The 7,303-nt window shown below is 40.7% G+C and overlaps 1 non-coding gene across 1 annotated transcript; it reads left to right on the plus strand.

Moving 5' to 3' along the window:
* Positions 1-299: 299 nt before the first annotated feature.
* LOC130984832 (small nucleolar RNA R71) lies at positions 300-407 on the plus strand. The gene has a single exon (XR_009088739.1). It is a non-coding gene; the product is annotated as a small nucleolar RNA R71 (small nucleolar RNA).
* The last annotated feature ends 6,896 nt before the right edge of the window (positions 408-7,303 follow it).

Consider the following 7,303-nt stretch of genomic DNA (forward strand, 5'->3'; position numbering starts at 1 on the left):
TGCATTCCAGACAGACTTTGAGAGATCAAATTGACTTGTTGAGTCAATATTTTGTTCTGAGCCAATATGGCATTCAGAGTATCAATCTCAAGAACTCCTTTCTTCTGATTTGTCCCATTGTTCACAGGATTCCTTTCAGAAGTGTACATGAATTGGTTATTTGCAACCATTTCAATCAGCTCTTGAGCTTCTGTAGGCGTCTTCTTCAGATGAAGAGATCCTCCAGCAGAGCTATCCAAAGACATCTTGGATAGTTCAGAGAGACCATCATAGAAAATACCTATGATGCTCCATTCAGAAAGCATGTCAGAAGGACATTTTCTGATCAATTGTTTGTATCTTTCCCAAGCTTCATAGAGGGATTCTCCATCCTTCTGTCTGAAGGTTTGGACTTCCACTCTAAGCTTACTCCATTTTTGAGGTGGAAAGAACTTTGCCAAGAAGGCATTGACTAGCTTTTCCCAAGAGTCCAGGCTATCTTTAGGTTGTGAGTCCAACCATATTCTAGCTCTGTCTCTTACAGCAAAAGGGAATAGCATAAGTCTATAGACCTCAGGGTCTACCCCATTAGTCTTGACAGTGTCACAGATTTGCAAGAACTCAGCTAAAAACTGATGAGGATCTTCCATTGGAAGTCCATGGAATTTGCAATTCTGTTGCATTAGAGAAACTAATTGAGGCTTAAGCTCAAAGTTGTTTGCTCCAATGGCAGGGATAGAGATGTTTCTCCCATAGAAGTCGGGAGTAGGTGCAGTAAAGTCACCTAGCACCTTCCTTGCATTGTTTGCATTGTTATTGTTTTTGGCTGCCATATGTTCTTCTTCTTTGAAGAATTCGGTCAGGTCCTCTAAAGAGAGTTGTCCTTTAGCTTCTCTTAGCTTTCGCTTCAAGGTCCTCTCAGGTTCAGGGTCAGCTTCAACAAGAATGCCCTTGTCTCTGCTCCTGCTCATATGAAAGAGAAGAGAACAAGAAGATGTGGAATCCTCTATGTCACAGTATAGAGATTCCTTGAGGTGTCAGAGGAAAAGAAAAATAGAAGAAAGAAGGTAGAAGAATTCAAACTTGATGAGATAAAGTTCGAATTGTGCATTAAGAAGGAGTAGTACTCCATAAATAGAAGGATGTGAGAAGGAGGGAAGAGAATTTTCGAAAATTAATTAGAAAGATGTCAAAAACATTTTAAAAATTGATTGATAATTTTCGAAAATTGAAAGTGGAAAAGAAATCAAGTGATTTTTGAAAAAGATTTTGAAATTAGAAGTCAAAAAGATTTGATTGAAAACTATTTTGAAAAAGATGAGGTTAAGAAGATATGATTGATTTTAAAAATATGTGATTGAAAAGATATGATTTGAAAACAATTTTAAAAAGATTTGATTTTAAAAATTAGTAACTTGGCTATCAAGAAAAGATATGATTCAAACATTAAACCTTCCTCAACAGAAAAGGCAACATATTTGAGATGTTCAATCAAATCATTAATTGTTAGTAAGTATCTTTGAAAAAGGAAAGGAATTGATTTTGAAAACATTTGATTGAAAAGATATGATTTGAAAAAGATTTGATTTTGAAAAGCTTAGAAAACTCGAAAAAAAAATGATTTGAAAAACAAAATCTTCCCCCTTTGCCATCCTGGCGTTAAACGCCCAGAATGGCCTCCATTCTGGCGTTTAACGCCCAAAATGCTACCTCTTTGGGCGTTAAACGCCCAACCAGGTACCCTGGCTGGCGTTTAAACGCCAGTCTGTCTTCTTCACTGGGCATTTTTGAATGCTCAGCTTTTTCTGTATAATTCCTCAGCAGCATGTTCTGAATCTTCAATTCTTTGTATTATTGACTTGAAAAGACACAAATTAAAAATATTTTTGGATTTTTAATAATCAAAATGCAACAAGAATGAAATAACAATGCATGCAAGACACCAAACTTAGCAGTTTGTATATTACTGACACTATATGAGACACATAAACACTCAAGCCAAAAGAATTCAAAGATCAGAGTAAGAAATCATCAAGAATTACTTGAAGATCCTTAAGATACATGAATGAATGTATGCAATTGACACCAAACTTAAGATGAGACTAGTGTCTCAGCAAGGAACATAACATATTTTTGGTTTTTATGAAAAAAATTTTTTGATTTTTTTTTGTGTTTTTCGAAAATTAAGTGGAAAAAGATATCAAAATTCTTAATGAGAATTCCAGGAATCAGTGCAATGCTAGTCTAAGACTCCGGTCCAGGAATTAGACATGGCTTCACAGCCAGCCAAGCTTTCAAAGAAAGCTTCGGTCCAAAACACTAGACATGGCCAAAGGCCAGCCAAGCCTTAGCAGATCACTGCTCCAAAAGCAAGATTGATAAAAATCAACAAGCTCTTGTGATGATAAGTTGAAACCTCGGTCCAATGAGATTACACATGGCTTCTCAGCCAGCCAGATTTCAACAAATCATCATGAAACTCTAGAATTCATCTTTAAGAATTTCGAAAAAAAAGTACCTAATCTAAGCAACAAGATGTACCGTCAGTTGTCAAAACTGAACAATCCCTGGCATTGTTACCAAAAGCTTGCTCATTACTTGAACAATCCCCGGCAACGGCGCCAAAAACTTGGTGCGCGAAATTGTGAACAATACTTTTCACAACTCTCATAATCCCCGGTCATGAACTCCAAAAACTTGGTAGTTCAATTCCATGGCATTACACAACTTCGCACAACTAACCAGCAAGTGCACTGGGTCGTCCAAGTAATACCTTACGTGAGTAAGGGTCGATCCCACGGAGATTGTTAGTATGAAGCAAGCTATGGTCATCTTGCAAATCTTAGTCAGGCAGACTCAAATGTATATGGTGATGAACGAAAATAACATAAAAGATAAAGATAGAGATACTTATGTAATTCATTGGTAGGAACTTCAGATAAGCGCATGAAGATGCCTTCCCTTCCGTCTCTCTACTTTCCTACTGTCTTCATCCAATCCTTCCTACTCCTTTCCATGGCAAGCTCGTGTAGGGTTTCACCGTTGTCAATGGCTACCTCCCATCCTCTCAGTGAAAGTGATTGCATATGCCCTGTCACGGCATAGCGGAATTCAGCTGTCGGTTCTCGGTCAGGCCGGAATAATATCCATCGATACTTTTGCGTCTGTCACTAACGCCCCGCCTGCTAGGAGTTTGAAGCACGTCACAGTCATTCAGTCATTGAATCCTACTCAGAATACCACAGACAAGGTTAGACCTTCCGGATTCTCTTGAATGCTGCCATCAGTTCTCGCCTATACCACGAAGACTCTGATCTCACGGAATGGTTGGCTCGTTTGTCAGGCGAGCACTCGGTTGTCAGGCGATCAACCATGCATCGTGCAATCAGGAATCCAAGAGATATTCACTAGAGCCTTGGTTGCTTGTAGAACAAAAGTGGTTGTCAGTCACCTTGTTCATAAGTGAGAATGATGATGAGTGTCACGGATCATCACATTCATCAAGTTGAAGAACAAGTGATATCTTAGAACAAGAACAAGCGGAATTGAATGGAAGAACAATAGTAATTGCATTAATACTCGAGGTACAGCAGAGCTCCACACCTTAATCTATGGTGTGTAGAAACTCCACCGTTGAAAATACATAAGCATAAGGTCTAGGCATGGCCGAATGGCCAGCCTCCCAATGATCTAAGATAGCATAAAACGAAGATAGCTACCAAAGTCTTCTAATACAATAGTAAAAGGTCCTACTTATAGATAACTAGTGGCCTAAGGTTTACAGAAATGAGTAAATGACATAAAAATCCACTTCCGGGCCCACTTGGTGTGTGTTTGGGCTGAGCAATGAAGCAATTTCGTGTAGAGACTCTTCTTGGAGTTAAATGCCAGCTTTTATGCCAGTTTGGGCGTTTAACTCCCATTTGGGTGCCAGTTCCAGCGTTTAACGCTGGGATTTCTTGAGGTGACTTTGAACGCCGGTTTGGGCCATCAAATCTTGGGCAAAGTATGGACTATCATATATTGCTGGAAAGCCCAGGATGTCTACTTTCCAACGCCGTTGAGAGCGCCCCGATTGGGTTTCTGTAGCTCCAGAAAATCCACTTCGAATGCAGGGAGGTCAGAATCCAACAGCATCTGCAGTCCTTTTTAGTCTTTGAATCAGATTTTTGCTCAGGTCCCTCAATTTCTGCCAGAAAATACCTGAAATCACAGAAAAACACACAAACTCATACTAAAGTCCAGAAAAGTGAATTTTAACTAAAAACTAATAAAAATATACTAAAAACTAACTAGATCATACTAAAAACATACTAAAAACAATGCCAAAAAGTGTATAAATTATCCGCTCATCAGTGGCCATCGATGCGTGCGCGTGGAGTACGCGTACGCGTGGCCCTGTTTTCATCCCAAAGTTGATTTTTGAGTTTTAAAAGCCAAATCTCATACTTCTAAGCCTCCGATCTCACCCCTTATGTATTAAATCATTATGATATGCCTAGTAATGAGAAAGGAGCTAGGGGATGTGGTAACTTGCAAGTGAAGCAAGGGGAAAAGTTATGATCAATGATGATCAACGATGATTATATGAGATATGGAGGATGACGGTAGAAGTACCGTGTATGCAATGAGCTGAAGGGCTATATTTATTGATAAATGGCTGGTTCTTGATTGAACCATGAGCCGGATGGCTGAGTTATTGCCGGGTCACGGCAAAGCCATTATTGATTATGGTTGAGTATAAATGCATATATGATTAATGAATGAATGTGTTAAATGGATCATAATGGAAAATGTTGAAATATGATGTGTAACCCCAGGTAGTAGGCAGTGGCGTTGTCCACTTGCTCCGGATATGAGACGGAAAAGGATGTTTTAGATAAATGAGTTAATTATGGAGTTTTGAATGAATGTAACTCTGATACCTGGGTAGTTGTAAGGGTTGGGGTTCGTCCCACTTGCTCCAAGTTAATGTTTGAGATTTGATAGCAATGAGGATTCATAATATGAATTGATGAATTGAGATTGAATGAATATATGTTTGAGATACCTGGGCAGTAGCAAGGGTTGTGGTTCGTCCCGCTTGCTCCGGATTAATGCTTAAGATACCTGGGCAGTAGCAAGGGTTGTGGTTCGTCCCACTTGCTCCAGGTCAGAGATTGTGACGCCTGGGTAGTAGCGACAGTAGTGGTGAATCCACTCGCTCCAGGTTGAGCTTTTAAACACCCGCCTGGGTAGTAGCCGCAGTAGTGGTTGTTCCACTGGCTCTGGGTTGAGCGGGTAGTAGCAAGGGGGTTGTAGCTCAAACTTACTTGCTCCGCAAAGGGTGTTTCTGTCCAATGGTTAGCTGCCAGGACATGTCGGGTTGCCTATATAACCGACAGATGATATCATCAGCCATAGGGCAGGCATACATCATTTGCATATGTTTGAATTGTTTGGGTTTTCCTAATTGTTTTGGATTTCTACATCATATATGCTATGTTACCTTATTATGTGCTACTTGTTCTACTTGTACCTTATTTGTGTATTAATTGTCTGTATTGCTTGTGTTTGTACAACTGAGAGATCCCTCATGTTGGTGTCGGTGGATGTTGAGGGCTGTTCTTGATGAGATGAATTGATGATGCAATTGCATGATGATGATGATCTTTGAATGAGATAATTTGAGCCCCCTGGGTAGACACAGAGATGTGATTTCACTAGCTCCAGGTGAGGGTATGATGTATTGATATAGAGTTGCTGAGGCAGAACAACTGGTGATGGTTTTGTTTATGATTCTGAGTCTGATTCGTGGAAGAATCAGTGAGTTGGGAAACATGTGTAACATGAACTAGATTTAGTATTTCCTTACGACAGATGCCTATTTATGGATTAGTGAGAATCTAGGCTGGATACTTGGTGAAAAGGAGTTTAGGATGCTTAGTGAGTTTTTATTGCAGTGCATTGTATTTATTTGGCACTTTTACCGTACTGGGAACCCATGGGCCCGGGGTTCTCATTCCGTATATATCTCTTGTTTTTCAGATACAGGTTCAGGTGCTCAGAAGTGAGCTGCGGTTCGTCTGAGAGACGGCGAAGATATTTATTTTCTCTACTTTGTGTTTTGTTTAGAATCTCTCCACCTTTGTTTTGAAAAGATTATATTATGTGTTAATACTCCTTTCAAAATTACCTATAGTTATATATTAAAAATCCACCTGAGAGTCGTACCACCGTAATATCATTGACTTATGACTCGAGCATAAGGATTTGAATATTAGGGTGTTACATTATGGTATCAGAGCAGTTCGTCCTCGTGAGCCTGAGGGATGGAACTGCTTATGCTTCAATGCATACTCTGAGTCTGTGCCTGTGCTAGTTAGGGTATCTAATCGATACATCTAGCATGAAGTCCATGAGTGTACCTTTGGTACTTTGAAGCACTATACTTCCGATATTGAGACTAATCAACTTGATATCGATTGTTTGGTGTGTATAGGAACCAGATGGTGCCTCGTGGACCCGGTCGGGGACGTGAGAGAGATCGTACTAGTACACAGGAACCGGAAATCAACCCGAATAACCCGGTAAACCTTATGGCGGCGTTGGAGAATATGGCTGCTGCTATGCAGGCCACTGCGGAGGCCCTTGGGCAACAGATAAACAATAATGGCAATGGTGGAAGGGAAGCTCAGGGCCCGATGACACTAGCAACTTTCTTAAAGGTTAACCCACCTAAGTTCAAGGGAACCACTAATCCGATTGAAGCTGACACCTGGTTTCAGGCCATGGAGCGAGCACTACAAGCGCAGTTGGCGCCTGAAGAGCAGTGTGTTGAATTTGCTACCTATCTGCTCATGGAGGAAGCATCGCATTGGTGGCAAGGGGCTCGACGTCTCCTACAACAGGGGAATGATCCTATCACTTGGGATGCCTTACAGGTGGAATTCTATAAGAAGTACTTTCCAAATTCCGCCAGGACAGCCAAGGAATTGGAGTTACTACAGTTGAAGCAAGGTGCTATGTCCGTATCTGAGTATACAGACAAATTTGAGGAGCTATTCAGGTTTTTCCGCATGTGTCAGGGAGCTTCGGGAGACTTCGAGGAATGGAAATGCATTAAGTATGAAGGAGGGCTCCGGAGTGACATCTTAAGTTCAGTGGGACCAATGGAGATCCGAACTTTTTCAAAGTTGGCGAATAAGAGCAGAATTGCTGAAGAGTGTGTGAAAAGGAGGGTTGCAGAGGAAGGAAGTCATAGAGAGCACAACCAAGGATTCGCACCAAGGGGTCGAGAGTTTAAGGAGAGAGGATACATACAACACTTTTCCCAAGGACGGAA

Source organism: Arachis stenosperma, chromosome 5, assembly GCF_014773155.1.
Source record: "Arachis stenosperma cultivar V10309 chromosome 5, arast.V10309.gnm1.PFL2, whole genome shotgun sequence".
In the NCBI taxonomy this organism is placed as follows: Eukaryota; Viridiplantae; Streptophyta; class Magnoliopsida; order Fabales; family Fabaceae; genus Arachis; species Arachis stenosperma.